This window comes from Canis lupus, chromosome 11 (assembly GCF_003254725.2).
Source record: "Canis lupus dingo isolate Sandy chromosome 11, ASM325472v2, whole genome shotgun sequence".
In the NCBI taxonomy this organism is placed as follows: Eukaryota; Metazoa; Chordata; class Mammalia; order Carnivora; family Canidae; genus Canis; species Canis lupus.
The window spans coordinates 25,739,692-25,759,699 of NC_064253.1; the positions used below are offsets into that span (position 1 = coordinate 25,739,692).

A 20,008-nucleotide genomic window follows, 5' to 3' on the forward strand; every position below is an offset into this window, starting at 1 on the left:
GTTCATTCTCTGAATCGAGTTTTGTATAGGCATCTGTATAAAATCCCTTCATTATTCTTTCCCACTCATTTTGGATTTATTTGGTGATTGCATTTGAAACAGATTTTTTTATTTGAGTACTCTAACTATTCATATAGTTTCTTGTTCATTTTCTGTAAGTTGTGTTTATATTTCCTCTGTAGTTTATTAAACTATCTTTCTAACACTAGAGGAAAATGATGTTACAAGTAAGACTTCCTCTGTTCTTACTAGTAAACCTACTAGCTGATTATTTAAGAGAATTTCCATTCTGTAGAGCCAGTGAATAATTAACCAGAAACAATAACTTTAGGCCTTACCTTTATAGTGGGAAAAGATGTTGGAACAGGTAGTGTGAGGTGGAGAAGGTTCCTTGCCCTTTTTGTTACAATCTTTCTCTTTAGGATTCTAAAACGACTGAACAGGGATCCCTGGGTGGTGCAGCGGTTTGGCGCCTGGAGACCCGGGATCGAATCCCACATCGGGCTCCCAGTGCATGGAGCCTGCTTCTCCCTCTGCCTGTGTCTCTACCTCTCTCTGTGTGTCTCTCATGAATAAATAAATAAAATGGTTTTTTTTTTAAAGTTTTAATTCTTAAAATAGGTAATGACGTGTACACGGTTCAAAATTGAGAGGGTATAAGAGTGTTCAGTGAGTATATATATAAAGCCCCCTCTCATGACTCTTCTCTCCCCATCCACTTCCTCTTCTTAGAGTAAGTGCAGTAAGTACACCACAACATACATGCACATATACACGTGAGTTAAGGTTTGTATGTGTGTCTGTATTGAGGGTTATATCACTTGATTATAAAAATAGGCTTTACTATAATTTGCTGATACCTACTCCCCCCCCTGCCAAGTATTATATATTTTGCTCTAATGGCTGGTGCATTTCATTCCGCATCCATTCTCTACACACCCTCAACCCCCTGGTTTTGCCAAAACCTTCTGTTTTCTTTTCTTTACTCTTAAGTAAGCTAGTTCTTTCTATCTTTGCTTTCATTCTTCTTACTTGGATATTTAAACTTGGAGATCTGTTCCTGTGTTTTATACTGTGGTGTTACTCAGACTCCCTTATTGGAATGAACTCTATAAATCTTACATGTCTGGGATGTATTCATTGTGTTTTCTTTCACATCTGAACTGTTTTTCAACCAAGTCAGATTGAGTGGCTTTTGACTACATGTTCTGTTATTGATTGTCTGCATGATATTGAGGTTACTTTTATTTAACAAATAATTACTGTCAATAATAGCACATTTTAGCCTATTATCTGTATAGTCAGTAGGTATTTACTATCTTTCGAAACGTTTATTCCAGAATGTCAGTTCTCTTTACACCTTATAATTCATTACCTTTTCTCATCACAGATGGTTGAAAGTAGTCTTCATTCACTATGATAACTTTGAAGGTTTTGTCATTCTACTGCAGTCTCTTTCAGTTTTGCATATCTGACAATTCCTTTGGTTTTTGACTACTAATGCTGGCTTTTGTCCAGAGAATCTTCATTTGTTATTTACTCATTTTAAGTAATGGTTTTGGAGTCCATAAGGTGATACCACCACAGATTTAAAATTTGCCTGTTACTGCTACAAAATTTTATAAACAAAACAAAATATAAAAACACTGCTGTCTAATAAATATCTTTGGTTGACTGATAGTAGTTTCTCTTTACTACTACTGGACCTTTAACTTTAGCCATGCACAGAGTTTTTACATTCATTTTAGGTGATTTTGAATACTACCTAAAGCTGTGTGGTTGTAAAAAATTGATATGCTGTGCCCTAGGATGAAAGAAGACTGTTCAATAAATAAACACAAAGAGTACTCTTTGCCTTGTGGCAGTAGAAAGCATGTAGTGTAATGTTACCATTGATATATGCTTGGGAAGTTTAGGCTCAGGATGATTCCACAGAATATTCTGTCTAGGGCATGTCCTGAATAACCAGAAAAGGAGAGTCCAAGATCCCTTCTTTGTTTTCTTTGTTGGACTTCTGTCTTGTTCAGCCTCTCTTCCAGTCATGCTGGTCACTGTTGTGCCTCATCTCTGACCTCAGCCAGGGCGTCTGGGGCCCATGGTCTTACAGCATCTAGAGGTTGTCTAATTGGTCATAGCAGCTGGTAATCATGGGAGGTAATGCTAAGTTTCTTGTGGCTATGATCATGTCGTCAGGATGGATGAATTCTGCCTCTCAGCAGGGGAGGTACTCAGTATCTGTATATCTGTTTAACACGGGTGCTGCCCAATCAGCAGAGCTCCAGTGCTGGAGCAGGATTGTGGAGGCCTTTTTCTGGGCCTAGCATTAGCCTCTTAAGTAATGGTGTGTGCGCTTGTGTATAAGCATGTGTATAAGGACTTGTAATATTTCAGTAGTTTTAATAGAGCCTCAGTGTATTCCCATGAATACACTGTGCCTTGCCTGTGAGGCTGTGGGCCAGTAGCAAAATTCCCTCAGCTCATATCAACATTTCTTGTTTCCATGCTCAGCTCAGGGAGGTACTTTCTTTCACCTTTTTCTTGGGCAGTGTTCCAGGACAATGATTCTGTCTACCCTCTTCTTCACAGTGTGTCTTTTTTTCTACCACCTTCTTTCTTTGATTTTCTCTTTTTTTCTCATTTTTACATAGTTGTAGCTTCCTTTCCAAGATCCAGTGAATGTCATGACTACAATAGTTCACTTAATAGTTCCTTCTCAAAGCCTATATTGCTTTTCAAAATATTATAATTATAAGAAATTAGGCTTCACTTTCAGCAGTGCATCTACATGATACAAAAATGAATAAATGCCAAGATAACCCTTTTAAAATATTTATACACAGTCTTCTCTGTGTTGCTACCCCCCACCCCTGTCACACACACACACACACACACACACACACACACACACACACAGAGCTTTTCCATAAGTGGGATCTCTATACCTGTGCTGGATCCTCTTAACTCCCCTTTCCCCTCATCTTCTTTCCACTCAACTTTCTCCCAAAGAACTCAGTATTAGCAGTCTGGTATGAATATCTGTGTACTTTTCTTTGTGTAACAGACCTCCAGTCTCCACACCCTTACTCCTAATACAGATTTTTTTTTTTCCTGAATAGGTATTTACTTGTTCAAAGTGAATAATTGTTTACAAACTGGTATCTTACTGTTCAGCAGTACCTCATGGTACTTCTTTTGGTTTACTTGTGATTCATTCTTTTAATTCTGAATAATAGTTCATGGTATGGATATATCATAAATTATTTGACAACTTCTCTCTTCTTTTGAGCATTGGTGGTGGTTATTATTATTATTATTATTATTATATTTTGGTTAAAATTTTTTAAGTACCATGAACAGTGTTTCACAGCCCTGTGTTTGCTTGCTTCCTTCCTTCCTTCCTTCCTTCCTTCCTTCCTTCCTTCCTTCCATGCGAGACACACACAGAGAGAGAGAGAGAGAGAGAGAGGCAGAGACACAGGCAGAGGGAGAAGCAGGCTTCATGCAGGAGCCCGATGTGGGACTGGATCCCGGGTTCCCAGGATCACGCCCTGGGCCGAAGGTGACGCTAAACCGCTGAGCCACCCGGGCTGCCCTGCTGCTTTATTTCTATGAAATAGAGTCTTGATTTTATTTCTGTGATATTGCTGGGTTTCATGGTATATATATATCTTCATATGAAGAAATGTTGGCAGATTATTTCCCAAAAAAAGCCTCAACTATTTGTAGGTCTACCACCAATGTAAGAGAATAGCCTTTTCTTTTACATCCTCTAATAGAAGATGTTGTTTTAATTTTTCTAATATGATGAGTATGAAGCCATAGCTCATTATTATGTTAATTTACATTTCCCTTACTGCTTTGGGATTGAAATAATTTTTTTATAATCTTGTAGGTCATTAGATTTGCTCTTCTGTGAGTTGTTGATTCATTATCTTGTGCTCATTTTTCTAATGACTTATGTGTCTTTTTCTTTGCTGGAGTTCTTTGTATATTATGGGTATTAACCTAGGAGGAGTCCAACTGCATTGCATGTATTTTTTCTAAATATGTCATTTGTCTTTTGATATTGCATATTATGCATATGAAATTCTCCCCTTTCACCATATCAAAGTTTTATTTGTATTTTTATTTTTATGTGTTTATCTTTTGTGGCTGGGGGATCTCAAAGGGTAAAAATGCTTTTCCTGTCTTAGATTACTTACACATGCACACACGTACCTTTGTGTCACTTAGGGTTCATCTGCAGAAGTAGAGCAACTATGAAAGACACAAAGACTTTATTATAATAGAGATTTAACATTATGCAGTCATGGGAGCATAGTTTGTATGAGGCTTTTGCTTTTGTATCTAGTGCTAGAGCCAGCGGTGAGCAGGGCATGGGGTCTGTAAGCAAAGGTAGTACATGTGAGAAACAAGGTCACTCTGGAACATGAGCTGGGCCTCATATATAGGACTCTTATTACATTTAGGCCTCCAACTCTGATGATAGAGATTTCCTGAAGAAAATGGCTTCCTTTGTTACAGATTTAGTGCACTTGACTTAGAAGTCAGCAGAGCTAAAGGAGAAAATCCTATAGGAGTTGTGTTTTTTGACTGTTGCCCTATGCTAATAAAAGGAGCCAGCAAAACTCCAGTATCTGTGATCTGCCTTATTGCCTTGTATCTGCACCAGCCTTCCCAGCATAAGAAAGATGATTGCTGCTTCATTTCTGCCTTCCAAGTTTCATGCAAGGATGTCTCAATGTGGTCCAGGCTGATGTGGAACTATGTAGGAAAGGGACTTCTGGGAAATGTAGTTCCAGATTAGTTAACTTGGCACAGGACAAATAACACCACAATCTTTCATCTGCCTAGTGTGAGGTAAGTGCTCCAATTTAATATTTCTTCAGTTGGATAGGGACTTATGTTTATTTATTAAATAGACCATCTTTTTCCTCGAGTGAATGGAAATACAACTTTGTCACCTATCAGGTTATACTAGCAAATATTTACTTGAGTTTAAATTGAGAAACTGGTCCAAGCTTAGTTTGTTTTAACATTAACAATCTTATTTATTCTTTTTGGTTTTTGAAATGCTTATAGGTAAATGATAGAACATTTCCTACATTTACTATGTACTCATTCAGGTTTTTTTTTTTTTTTTTTTAAGATGTTATTTATTTGAGAGACAGAGAGCTCAAGCCGGGGGGATGGGGAGGGGCAGAGGAAGAGGGAGAAGCAGGCTTACTCCTTGCTGAGCAGGAAGCTTGATACAGGGCTTGAGCCCAGGACCCTGAGATTATGACCTGAGCCAAAGGCAGACGCTTAACTGGCTGAGCCACCCAGGCCCCACTGTGCTCAATCAGTTTCATTAGGTTGGGAATTACTTGCAGCAATAGCTACTGCTTGAGACTTAGAAGCCTCCATTATTGATTACTCTTTAGGAAAGAAATCTTAATTCCATATCTGTTTAACACACCTGTACAGACAAAGACATATTTCCAATTCTTGCTTAAGAATGGAGCAAAAATATTCCGATGGGATATGGTGTGACTGCGTGTATGTTTATGAAACACATGCAGAAATAGTATAAAAGAGAAAAGACTGTTGAACTCAGTGGTTCTAGGAAGGAATTTTCACATTTCAAATGAGAGTTTCATGTAAATTGACATATTGTAAATACAAATTCGTTTGTAAAAATTTCATGGTTGAACATAAGGTAGTAATTAATTGCCTAACTTGAAGCTTTTAGATTGTATAAAAATTCCTTTCATGTAGGCCATTTTAATTGTTGAAGATCAAAATTCATTTGACCTGGATGGATGGAAGATGCTCAGTCAGGGAACTGGTCTAATGATGGTTTTCAGAGCCTTTCCTTCTATCGCAAAATATGATAAACCTGCCTTTCACAATTTTCATTGACATCACATCTGCACGATTTTTATACTTGTAAATAGTTTTAAGAATATTTATTTTGTTTTTATTTTTACTCGCATCTGCAAAATTTGTGTGGATATCTGCAGTTTATTTATAGATATAAAGTTTCTGAATGCGAGCATTGAATATGACTCTACACATATTCAAGTGAGGGGTTCTTTTTCTAATCAAGTAAAAATGGCCGGTACAAGACTCGAATTTAGAGGGAGGAGCCAAAGTTAAAAAAGAAAATCTTTGACAAGAAATGAGCTAAATAATGGCTTTCTCTGTGAAATAAATAGAGGCTGTTTTGTCTTGATCTCCGGTCTTTTTGCTTCCATTTTCCCTCACTGAACACATGTACTTGTGCCTGTACACACACTCTTTTACATAGACTTAAGTGAAAAGTGTAAATGCTCGAGCTCCCAAGTAAGGAAGGACAATGAAAGGATGAATGAGTAGGCTGCCAAGTATCACTGAAGAGAAACTTAAGTGGGAGAAAAAGAGAAAGAATGGTTTGACAGACTTCTTTAACTTTGCAGCAGTGTAAATAGAGACATTTTGGGGTACAATGAAAATGGAGTAAAGGATTTTAAGGGCAGAACTGATTTGAATCCACTAGATGCCTGTAGTAGGGAGAAAAATGCCCACTACGCCTTTCTGTAGACAGTTTTCCAGTTTTCTTTTTTGCTTTTTGTCTAATTTATTGTGATGTCATCTTATCCTTCCTACACTATATAGATGGTATTCATGAAAAGAGGTAATTGTGTGTGGGGGGGTTCTTTTTTTTTTTTTTTTTTAAGGTAATTGTTTTTTAATGTCATCCTGTATGGAAAGGGATTTCTTACCCTATGGGACATACACTTTGATTCCTCCACAGCACTGGCAATATATTTTCACTAATCCCCAGAGTTTTGAGTACCATTTGTAACCCTGGACAGATAGTTTCATAGAGAAAATATATTGGGATTTAGAATGTGGAGACCAAAACTGGTCCCTACAAAGAACAAACCTTTTACTAGCTTTTTAACCTTTATGTTTTAACCAAGGAGGCTAATGAGCCAGCACTGACATATAGTTTCTGTATATAAATATTATTGTGGATGTAGGAAATTGCAGATTTACCAGTAGATACCTTTTTAATAGCAATGACAGGAAAATATCCAACGCATATAGGGTAAATAATTTTTTTCTATTTCCTAACAATTTGTATGTTACTGAGTTTTATTTTTTTAAAGCTTTAAATGCTGTTTTACCAGTGGTTCTTAGTTGTGGACAGTTTCCTGGAGGTGTGTGGAGTACCTACACTTCCATGCAGTGTTTGGTTGGTGAGACTAGGTCTCCACTCTGTCAGTAAGCGAGGACAGTATATCCCTTTTCTTGTAAAAAGGAAGCACTGGGGAAAAAAGGCAACAGTTCATTTCTGGTAGATTCTCTTCATTTGATTTTTTCCCCTACTTTTGTTAAATCAAAATTAATGTGGACTTGTTAAGTCTTGGGAAAAGTCTGCATGTCTGATAATTTTCATGGTTTGTCCAGGTGGAGAAATTTATTACCTAATCTTGATTATAATATACATGTGGGGGAAAAAAGAAATGTATGTTCATATTTGAAACATATTGAAGAGCTTTCATAAATAGGCTTTCTAAAAGAATATTTCTAAAGAAGGATAAAGTATTTGATTATGGGGAAAGACCTAAAAACATGATAGAGTTAATCCGGGTAAGGAATGAAGGAATTCTGAAATACTGAAACTTGTTGTTTATTTGGAAGTGTAACCCTTAAGATGTCATGTTTCATCTTCAATTTCTGTTATTAAGATGGGAGGTTAGATAACGGTTTGGGCTTTTATTAAGATTGTATTGGCAGCCATGCCACATAGTTTTTAACAAAAACAGCAGTTCCACTGAGGCTTCTAACAGTGAAGCCATTAATGAACCTCTTATATATGAAAGTAACAAATTAAACCTTATAATAAGATTCTTTTGTACTATGAGAGGGAGTAAAATTAACAGGTTGTCACTACACTGTGCTCCTGCATTCCTGTTTAGTATTTGCACTACACTAGGGAGTCAGAAATGATTATTCTAAAAGTTTAAAACTTTATCTTGCAAAAATGTTAACAGTGTATGATTAAGAGTGGGAAAAGGGGGTAGGTCTTAGTAGAATGAATGGGACCCCAGCAAGAGCTTTGCTTCATACTTTACAAAATAGAAACTAGTTCTGCCTTTTCTCTTCATTAGAGGAAGTCCTTACTGACACTTACGGGGGAAAAGCTGAAAAATGAAAATGTGGATAAACTATCTTTTCAGAAAAGTTTTAGATTGGAGATTAATAGTGAAACCTTGAGACTTCGTATGGGAACTTGGAGGCCCTTATTTTTTTTTTTTTTAAGTGTATCTTGGTGAATAAATGATAGAAATCATCTTTTCCCCTCATACCCTAAACTGCCCATTTCTCTTGAGCAAGGCTCTTGGAGAGAGCTATTTGTTCTTTCTCAGCTGACTGTTGGTTCTTACCCTTTGCCTGTCCTTAAGTAAATCTCTCTCCCTTTTCCTTCTTCCTTAGCAGCCCTTTTTGATAGTCAAAGCTCTGGGTTTTTTCTTCTCAGCAAAACAAAAATAATTGCCAGAATACATTTTTCTAAATCACCGCTCTGATCATCATATCCCAGCCATCTCCAGAGATTTGGAATGGGCTACACTTGCAGACTGTGTTAAATCTATATACACCCTTTCTGGTTCCAGAGTCACCCTGTCATGGGATTCACTTTAGCTGCACTTACTGGTAATTGGTAGTATCTGTAGGATTGGTGGTTCTGGCTACCCCTGCACCAACCATGTTGAAATCCTGTTTTCACTTTTTGTGTCAATGTTAAAGGATCCTTTTCCACTACATTCTTCATTGCCCCTCTTGTTCTCTATCAGTAATTCAAGTAGCACTGTCCAGTTCACATGTTCAGGCTGCTTCTCTTTTATCAGCTCTTTATTGAATATTGTTTTATCTCATACCATGGAAGTTGAAGTAGTACTTGCTGAAATATTTAAAAATATTTAGTCATCATCATTATCCTCATCATAATACCGCTCATGCTTTAGCACTTACTGTATGCCAGGCAGTGTTACAATTGTTACACACATATTCCCATTTAATCTTCAGAGCAGGAATTATGTACCAGTAGGGCATAAATACTTGCTCATGATCTCACAGATAGCAGGTAGGTGTGCTATATTTTGAACCTAGACAGACTCAAGAGTCCATCATGTAGCACTGTTGGTCTGTTGAGAAGGGATAGTGTGTAGATTGTCAGTACCACAAATTCTGATTGTAAATATTTTATCTTCCTTTCCTCCCAACCTTTTATTAAGAAAAATTTCAAACATATAGAGAAGATGAAAGAGGTTTTTTTTGTGTGTGTATATATATATATGTATATATATATACACACACACACCCATTTGCTAGATTTTGTGATTAATGTTTTGTTAGATGCTTTATCACATATTTATCGATCTATCCCCATGTCCATCTTATTGTTTGGATGTATTTTCAAGTCAGTTTGCAGACACTTTTATCATCCCCTCTAAGCACTGCAGCATGCATATCGCTAACTGGAGTTCTTTCTTTCTTTCTTTCTTTTTTTTTTTTTAAGATTTTATTTATTTACTCATGAGAGACACAGGCAGAGGGAGAAGCAGGATCCATGCAAAGAGCCCGATGTGGGACTTGATCCCATGTCTCCAGGATCAGGCCCTGGGCTGAAGGTGGCACTAAACTGCTGAGCCACCCGGGCTGCCCTGGAGTTCAGTTTTTATTGGAAAATTTTATATACAACAAAATGTACAGATTTTAAGTGTACTTTCTGATAAGTTTTGATCAACACACTTTGTAACCCAAACCACTGTCAGAGATGGGTAAAATTATGTGGTTATCTTTTTAGTGAATATTTGACTATCTTATACTTCAAGTACATGAGCTAGCTATACCTTTGCCTCCAAATTAAAACCTGCTTTTCTGATTGTCCTATGATCTTTGATTGGTTCTTTAGTTTATTGCACTGATCTCATTGAGGGCAGGGCCATACCTAGTACTTAATTGGCATGGAGCACATACTCAGAGGTTAGTAATCATTCTCACTTCTGCAGCAGTGTATGTGCAGACCTTTAATTGGCAGCAGTTTCTTTAGGCAATGTTTTAAGATCATTTTCCTGAATTAAGCTGACCTTATTCCCATTGGTTTTCCAAGAGAACATGCTTTACTCAAGTGGCTTTGATGTTGATAGAATGCTGCCCTTGAAACCTGTCCTTTTTTTGTTGACTGCCATTTGACAAATGTTTTTTATGCCACAGACTGATAGAGAAGGAAGGTGTGTTTTTGTGACTCTCTCCTCCATCTATACTCATTCTCCTGATAATCTCGTTCAGTTTTGTGACCTTAAATACCCATGTTTAGTATGATGACTTCAAAATTTATATTTCCAGTCTAGATCTATACCCTGGACTTGTCATCTCTTTTTTTTTTTTTTAATTTTTAAAAATTTTTTTATTTATTTATGATAGTCACAGAGAAAGGGAGAGAGGCAGAGACATAGGCAGAGGGAGAGGCAGGCTCCATACACCGGGAGCCCGATGTGGGATTCGATCCCAGGTCTCCAGGATCGCGCCCTGGGCCAAAGGCAGGCGCCAAACCGCTGCGCCACCCAGGGATCCCTTGTCATCTCTTCTTGAATGGCTAATAAACATTTCCATTTTAGCATGTCAGAAAGTGAATCTTAATCTTTCCCATCTCTCCCTTTCCCAAATAATGTTCTCCATTCCATTTGATACCAAGGCTTAGAATTCATTTTGTTTAAATGTTAGTTGATACCGGAATAAAGCAGCTAGGCTTTCATGGCTAATTTTATCTAATACCCAGGTCAGCCTACCTTCAATTTATCATCTATCTATTTATCTATCTATCTGTAAAAGGTTTTATCTATTTATTCATCAGAGACACACAGAGAGAGGCAGAGACATAGGCAAAGGAAGAAGCAGGCTCCCTGCGGGGAGCCCGATATGGGACTCCATCCCAGGATCACAACCTGAGCCAAAGGTAGACGCTCAACCACTAAGCCACCCAGGCGGCCCCCTACCTTCAATTTAAAGTGCGGAGTGTGAGTGCTTAAAAATGACATAAAGTATTTTAAAAAGTGAGATTTTCAAAATACTGTTTATATATTTTGGGAGGCTAGTTGATTTATGTTCTTTATGGAAATATGTTTGTTTAATAGTTTTTGTAATAACTTATGGTGATGCCTTTGGTGGGAATGTCAACTAGCTAGGCTTTAGATAAACTACAGTTTGTTTTGTTCTTCACTGTTTATCTGTAATTCATCTCACATCTAATTTTAAGTTAGCACAAAATGGATGATATCACTTATGCATTGTGATGGTTTTTGACACCTCAGGAATGTTACTTCAAAAGGGAGAGAATGCCTGACCACCAGCTGTTAGGTTTTCATGGAGAGTAATAGATAAATGTTAGACCGGCACTTTTAACACAATAATAAAATGGGCTCTAGTTGTTGGAAGTTGTCGGCAAGTGTCCGAGAGCAGTTCTGCACACATTGGCCTGAAGAGATTGTCAGGGGAGAAGAGGGAGATGTGGTGTTTTGGCACTGTTTTAGATGCCTCCAAGAGTGTGCTGAGAGTGGTAGATTCTTTTCCCTTTCTATCTCACTGTTTTGTTTTTTTCCTTGTGAATTTCCAGAGATAGTTAAGAAGGTTGATTGAGAGAAGTAGCACTGTCAGGGTCACTTCTGAACACGGTTTTTAGTGTGTGACACATGTGGCAGTCCTAGCATGAGTAGTCCTAACATTATCAGTGCCTGATGCTCATGTCGTTTTCCTTATTGGATTAAAAAACTCTCAGAAAGTACTTTCACATGAGAGATCAGTGTTTTTGTGGCCAGTTCTATGGAATCCTGACAAAACTAGTATAAAATTTCAGAGCATAGATGTGGGAAATAAGGATGATGGCCTGTCATTACCCCAGGAATTCTACATTTCTGAAATTTTCACAACCATGACCAGTGTACCCATGTCCTCTTTGCTCCAAGGCACATTACCCGCCCCCAAATAAAACCGGTGAAATAACTATTTATATTAAAGATGTAAAAAAATAATAATAAAAAAAATAAAGATATAGAGGATGTTTGGGATTTTATTTGGTCAGAGAGCTAGAGTGGATGCTAAATTGTTATGGCAAAAAGTTTACTTTTCTTAAATGATTGGTGTTTCTGGTCTTTTTAGAGTAAAAACAAAATGAATAACCATTATTTGATACTTGAACCTATACAAAAGGAAAGATAGACTGAGAGGACAACTCAGGTGAGTGAGTGTGTTTCTAATAGTGTCTCCCTAATTGTGGGGATCATTTTGCCACTAATAGGCCCTTAAGGTTTTGTGGAGTCAAGGAGTATCTTTAAAATAACTTGTATTTCTGGGGTACTGGGTTGCACAGTTGGTTAAGTGTCCATCTCTTGGTTTGGCTTAGGTTGTTATCTCATGGTGGTGAGATTGAGCCCTGTGTTGTGCTCCCATGCCCAGCATGGAGTCTACTTAAGATCCTCTCTCTCCTCCCCCACCCCCATCTCCCTCTCTCTCCCTCTCTCCTCTCTCCCTCGCTCCTTATCTCCCCCTTCCTCTGTCCTCCACCTCCTTATGCATGTGCTCTCTTGCATGTGCTCTCATGCGCGCGCTCTCTCTCTCTCTCTCTCTCTCTCTCTCGCTTGCTCAAGAAAAAATTACAGGTATTTTTTAGAAGTTGGCACTCAGCTTTGGATATACTGCAACTGAATGGTTTCTGCTCAGTAAGGTGGTTTCCCTTGGAATTTCTTTGGCAAATCAGGAATGGGAAAAGCTTGTAAATGTGCTGGTAAATGAGGATCCAAGAACAAACCCAGTGTCAAGAGATGTGGGAAAATGGGGAAAAGCTGTGGATGAAGGAGAAGATAAAGTGATCTTCCTTGGGATAAACTAGATCGTGATCTTGGAAAGACCATCAAAGAAGTTCATGTCTTAAAAAATTTGGCCCATAAGATTTGCAGTTATTTAATAAGACTCAATGAGTGTACTCATTTAAATAGGTTAATTCTGAGTGAGCTTTATATTTAATATTTTGGTAATAGAATCACCAGCAATCACAAAACATAACCCTCATATATGCACTGAACTGACAGGTTATCTTTATGTTATTAAATTCTCATACCTCTCTTCATATCAATAATTCTTGCAAATCTGCCACAATTGGGTGGACTGCTTCCTAAATAAATATGGTAGACTTGAAGTGCATTTATCTTCTAAGTAAAATTAAAAAAAAAAACAAAAACCCAAACATAATATTGATCCTCAATCCTCAGCCTTGTATTTTGTCTAAAATAAAATTGTCAGAAGCTGAGATATCAATGATATTATTTAATTCTTTTGAAAAATAGTATCTGTTTATGAAAGTGGATAATATATGTTGCCATATAGAATTTATTGAACAAAGAAAAGAAGCATCACTGGATTTTAAGTGCCTGCCTTACTCTGAAGAACTTTGAAATTTGAGATTCTATCTTTTGAAATTTAGCCTTCATTCATAAAGCCAAATTAATATGTATAAAATTTTAATACATTTTATAACAGTGCTATTTTCAATACTAGTAGTATTTTCAATACTAGATAGAAAAATGTATCCAGTCTGTTGGCTTACTAAAAGCTGTTGCTCATTATCAGTCTTCATTTTGGATATTATACATAAGTGAGGGAAGTTAGACCCGAAAGTAAAGAGTTTCATGGACTAATGCTTCGGTCTAGTATGTTTTTAATATGACTATATTCTCTACTTGATGGATCTGTTGCATCTAGTTCTTCACATATTGCTGTTAAAAAATAGCATGTGTTTATGGAAACTTTACTGTATTCTGGCTTGTTCCCAGTACTTTATGCATATTAAATTCCCCTTTGGATGTTACTACTATTAATTGCGTGTAGGGATGAGAAACTTAAGGCACAGTGCAGTTGAAGGACTTGTCCACGGTCACAGGTACAGCTGTGGAGCAGGTCTCTTAATGACTGTGTTCTTTATTCCTGTTGAAATCTTAAGTGTTTGTTCTAATAGCATATAGTATGAATTACATTTTAAAGGGACAGTAAAATTTCTGATAGCTATCAGACCAGTGAATGCTTCATTTTTAAAAATATATTCTTTCTTAAAAAATTTGTCATCTTGTAGATTCCTCTCAAGGAGAACATTTATGATTATCATCACTACAACTAGAGACTATGCATGCAATGTGCTTCTTTTCAGTTGTGACTTGGTAGAAGATTTTTAAATTTTAAGTCATACACCTCATCTAGAAGACTTGTAATGGAGCACATATTCAATGGGGGTCCCTCAGGGGATGAAATACTGTAGTTTGGGTTCCAGGGATGTGATAATGAGGGAACACGGACTGCTTTCCCAAGTACATTCATGTTCAGTCTCGTTGACTTTATAGGCTTCTTTTAGGTTTTTTCAAGGGTTTACGTGAAGAACAAGTCTGCCTGTTCTTCATAACACCCTTGGAGATACTCTCTGACATTTTTTCTTATTGTTCCTGCAGCCAGCTCCATTACAGCTCCTGTAAGTAATTCACAGGATTTTGCATTTAAGTGTCTTCACCCCCCAATAAACTGCTTCTTTTATCAGATGAAAGCCATTGGTTTTGTTCTTTTCTTTAGCCACCAGGAAGATCGAGGCCAAATTAGTATATATTAGAAATAACTATTTCATTACTCTACCAGAGCTTTTTAAAATAAGTTATCACAAGCCTTTAGAATCTGGTGAAATATTTAGATATACATAAAATACATTGTATTTTCAAGAGGTTCTTGCTTTCTGTGAAACATATATTGGACCCTTAGAATAAGAATCCCTGCTTCTGATCTTTTCATATCCTTATTTCAACCATTTAGCACATATGAATATATTATGCTATGTTTCCTTGACTTCATAGAAGTAAGTTATATGTAAATGAAAAAAAAGGGGGGGGGTGCTCCCGGGTGGCTCAATTGATTAAGCTTCTGCCTTCAGCTCAGGTCATGATCCCAGGATACTGAGATCAAGCCCCGAGTTGGGCTCCTTGCTTCTTAGGGAGTCCCCGCGCCCCCCCCCCCAACCCCTTGCTCTTATGCTTGCTCTCTCTCAAAATAAATAAATAATATCTTTTAAAAAATGATAAGTAAATAGTTTTCAAAGGTTTAAGGTGCTGAGCAGTTACCCTCTATATTTGGCAGCTAGGCCATGAGAAATGTTTTAGTCTATCTCAAGAGGAACTTTACTTCTCATGATGATGAAACAGATGGGCTAATATAAATGGCTGTATAGTTTTTGTCTCAGTTTTCAAAAGAAGCAACCTAGAGGTTTTATATATACATATGTGTATAAATGTGTATAAGTATGTACATGTATGCATGCTTTTTTTGTTCAAATAAATTGTGCTCTGAACACAATTTTGAATGGATAGTTAATGAAGTTACTTCATTTTTACATCTCTTTACCATGGGTCTCAGTAAAGTGTCTTGATGAAAGTTGTAAAACCGCCTTGAGTTTGTCTCTGGGGCTGCAGTTTTAAAATCTGGTTCTCAAGTGAGGGAAGAGTCTTCTTCTGTCTTAGGGTGGTGGTAGAATCACTGGTCCCTATCTTCAGGCTAATTATTCACAAATTCTCCTTCATGTTCAGTTTCTGGTGGGAGGTTCTGAGTTAGAGAGGCTTTGCCAGGCTTTGCTCTTGGGCTTCCATGTATAAGGGGATGGGGTATGTTCAGTTTGCAGACTTTGCAGGATAGGATGTCTCTTTGTACTTGGCTTTGGAAATCCTTCCTCTTTAATCTCCCCTTTGGATAGAGGAAGGGAGGCTTAACCTGTGTCCCTAAAGAGTGTTCCAAAAACTTTGGCTAGTGAGGAGGAACTCAAGCTAAGGAGAAATGTTTGAAATAGCTATGATTTTTCACCTCTCTTTCCTTTCTCTCTTTGTGAAAGACCATTTGTAGTACATTTTGTCTAAGGGAGATTTGAGTACCCAGCTGGTTAGATATATTTAAAGAAGGGAAAAAAATCACTTGAAACAGACCTTGAAGAAATCTATTATAAATTTGAGTGGGAATCTGAGAATGCTGTGGCATGCAGGCAAAACTAATTAAAATAACTGATAAAGAAATGAGATGTAGCTTTACTTGGGATTTTCAAGATTTATGTGTTCGAGAATTAGGTTAATAAGCCCTTTTAACTCCATAAAATATAGGAATTTTGTTCTTTGTGCAATTTGAAACCACCATCACCTGTGCCCTCTAGTGCATAGCTGATGAATTTGACAGTAAAATTTTGTGCTGTGGTTCCTGCCTCTGCCCTTGTTACTGCTTTGATTCCTGGTGTGATAGCTCTCTTAGCCTCTCTGATCCCATCATCCCTGGGTGAAAGTTGTGGCCTTGTTTCTTCCGCCTGTATGGTCCTGCTGCACTACTCTGGGCCTAGAGGAGTAGTATGTGCATCCTGGCAAGTATGGCTATCCCCCTATGCTGCCCAGGCATAGCATGCTTTCCTGGGGGTGTTTATTCTGAGGGAGGGACACTAGTTAAAAATCTCACCTTTCTTATCCCTATCCATATTTACTGAGCTGGTGTCTCAGAGTAGGGTATAGTAGGTCACGTGGGGATCTTAGTATGGTCAGCACTTGTGGGCATCCCTCCTGGAGTTGTGATATGTAAGGTGCTCCTGACATCTGCTCCCACCAATGGACCCCCAGTGTAATGGCCAAGTTGCTGTTTGCTGGGTACAGGCAACCTTTTTGAAGATCCCCCCAGCCTGTGGTGGCCGTCCACTTTCTGGGAAGACGGAAAGCCAGCCTTAAGCCCTGTGATCCCCACAGATAGCTGTTTGTCTACTTGCTAAAGCTGGTGACAGAGCAACTTCTTATTGCATAACTGCTAGTTATTGGCATGGTAGGTTTTTGGCTAGGCCTCCACACCCCCCACCCCACCTCCACCCCCGCCCCCACCCCCACCATGACCTTTACTTTGTTCTTAGCTCAGTTTAACCTTTCACTCAATGAAGACAGTTGATGAGCTGCCCTTTACTCAACTGGCACATTCGGCATTGTAGAGAATACTGTACAAAACAAATGTTCATTTAAGGTTTCTCTATCTGTCACAAATGGTTTTTCAAGTTTCACATGTCAAAATTGATAGCCTACCAAGGAAAAGCTTAAAAAAAAAAAAGACATTCACTTTTTACAGTATACACAATTTTAATAACAAATCTTTCCTGTACACTGCACTTTGTTACCACCCCGGACCCCCATTATAATAGTATTTTCTTCCCACCCCCCAACCCAGTTGCCCACCTCCCAGCAAAAACAAAACAAAACAAAATGGCTCTTAAGGTGATTGAACACAATGTGTTTGGACACTTTTAGTGTCCAGTCTCGGTGTTGACAGGAAGTTTTGCCAAACATTCCATGTATCAGACTTTTTTTTTTTTTTTTTTTTTAAGATTACCAAGGAAGAAGAATAGGTTAGTTGAAGGAGTAGCCGATGTTTCCAAATGTTTGTAATAGCTGTATGAAAGCTTAAACAGTCATTTTCTATTTGTTTTTGGCCTTATTCAAGTACTATGAGTTTGCCCTAAGTTAAGAACAGAAATATTTTATTATCTATAGATGACCTTATTATCCTTATCTTCATCTTTTTCTGGTTGAAGCACTTTAGTCAATAAAATATGAAGATCATGTCTCAAAACAGACTTTTGAAATAGGTCTGTCACTGTATTGCTCTATTAGGAAAATGATCACATAAGTCAGCTTCTAAAAACATTCTTTTAAAATTTCATATAGATATATATCCACATTTTAGGGAGAGAACCAGGCATTTATAGCGTTTTGCCCTGATAGCATGTGTAGGAAGTATGCCTTAAGAAAATGATATGCCTGTTTTGAATTTTAGGATTTGTACCTAGCGATACAGAGGGCTCATTTTTATTGGAAAGATAGAGTCTAGCTCTTGGTGACTAGCATTAGAATAAGCAGATGGATTTTAATAATTAGTGGAGTTGGAAAGTTCAATCAATTCCATTCATTGAATTGGTATAGAAATTAACTTAGGCACATTAAGAAATTACATGTGTTAGTGCAGATTTTTGGCTTAAAAAATTAGTATCTTTGCTTTTTGATGTTGGCAGTGGGTATTCTCTGAGTTGTGTGTGGATTTGCAGAATTTATCAGCCCACTCTCATTTCAGAAAAGTGATTGAAATCCCTGGCAAGCTACAGAAATGAATATAAACGATTCCACAAGCTTTTGGTTACTAGGTGGGTACAGTATCATGGCCTTCTTAGCTTTTCTTTTTTGCAGAGAGATTTAATTCTTTCTCTGGTTCTTAATTAAATGGTCTTTTCCCTCTAACCATAAAAGTGAAAAAAGACTGGGGTTAGGGGGTAGGCGCCGAAGAGGATAAGACTATACTGATAAAACAAGAGCCCTGACATTGCGTTGCCAGGATCTGCAGTGTAGCTGTGATGCTCTTACACCCCAGCCAGTTGGTAAAAAGAGGACATATGACTAACAGTCTCATCTTCAAACCTGTGCCGATACCGAAGCACAAATAGGCCAAAATTAAATGGAATCCTGCCTTCTACAAGCAACTGAAAAGGGAAGTTTTCACTTTAAATGAAAAAGGAAAATGTCATCTGGCACTGTTAGTTACTTTTCTCTGAGAGCATTACCAAAAAAATGGAGGGCAAAAAATACTATGGTTTTCGGCTGGAAAGTATTCCTTGGTTGCTTTGCTATGCAGTTTCCAGAATTTACTGAATGGCCTGCTTTTCCAGTTTACTTCTCTACATACATTCAGAATTTTGTCAGTTGATTTTAGCAAAGGTAATCTTTAATGTGAGAATTCTCAGCCAATTATTTCTCATCCTTCTCTTTACAGTTTCAGTTAATGTTGGTTGTGGATGGAAAATACTTCAGTGCTATCCTTCAGGGCTAGTGGATTCTGTGTGTTCAGGACACGGTTGTATTGTGACGGAGCTGTGCCCTGACAAATGGCCATGATTACCCTGATAAATGGGTTGGTAAATTTTAGCTCATGGAGCTCTCATTTGTAATGGGGCTTCTGATCCAGCCCCTCCATAGGGAAGCCATGAGCTGTGCTCTATGCCGTAAAATCAGCTTCTGTCGCTGCCCAGGCAGGCCCAGGGTCTGGTTTAACAAGAAATGCTCACCGCTCAAGATCAGCTGAACACAGCTGGGCTGAGACTTTGCCAAACTAATTTACCCACCTTAAAACAATAGAGAAAGCACATTTTTACCTTAATTTATGATCTCATCTGCTTTTTTACTGAGACCTTTTCTTTGAACTGTAGGTAGATACCCCTCTCTTAGTATTAAAGAAAAAAATTAAAATTAAATCTGATAGTTTAAACTGTAGTCTTAGCATGTTTGCTGTTCAATCCTGGGAAGAAAATATGCCTTGAATAGAAGGATTTCATGTTAATGGTCATCTTAAGGAAAAGATAACCTTTTTTTTTTTTTTTTTAATGGTAGCTTTCATTTGTGGAAAAATTCTGCATGAATTGGTGACTTGGATCCTAAATCTCAAATATATCAGTTTATTTGTAGAAATCACAATCAAAGAAATGAAATACTTGCAGCCTTTTTTCTGTGTGAAGAGTATGGCATCATTATCATTTGTTAATTAGGGAATGTTTCTCTTAACACTCTTTCCCTTTCCAGCTGCAGGTCCCTGGGCCTTGCCCTGTTTGATGCAGATTGTGTAGTTAACCTTTGCTTCACTCTTGGCTGCCTTTTAGCTTAAGCTGAACTGCTTCTGTGGGTCACATTTCAAACTGCTGCCTTTCCCTTTCATCCCTTCACTTCCATGCCACCTTTGAGTTACCACTGTGTGGCTGCATAGGCATTTAGAGTGTTCTCCCACGGGAAGGCTTGGAAGGCTTGCTTCACTAATACGTTGTTTGCTTCACTTAGAAGGAACTGCTCTTAACAGTGTTGATATGTATCTTTACTAAACAGTAAATTTTAGCATGTAATATTTA

At 37.7% G+C, this 20,008-nt stretch overlaps 1 protein-coding gene across 4 annotated transcripts in view; it reads left to right on the top strand.

Moving 5' to 3' along the window:
• The window catches only part of CTNNA1 (catenin alpha 1), a 185,544-nt gene that overhangs the window by 99,574 nt on the left and 65,962 nt on the right, over positions 1–20,008 (top strand). The window lies entirely within an intron of this gene.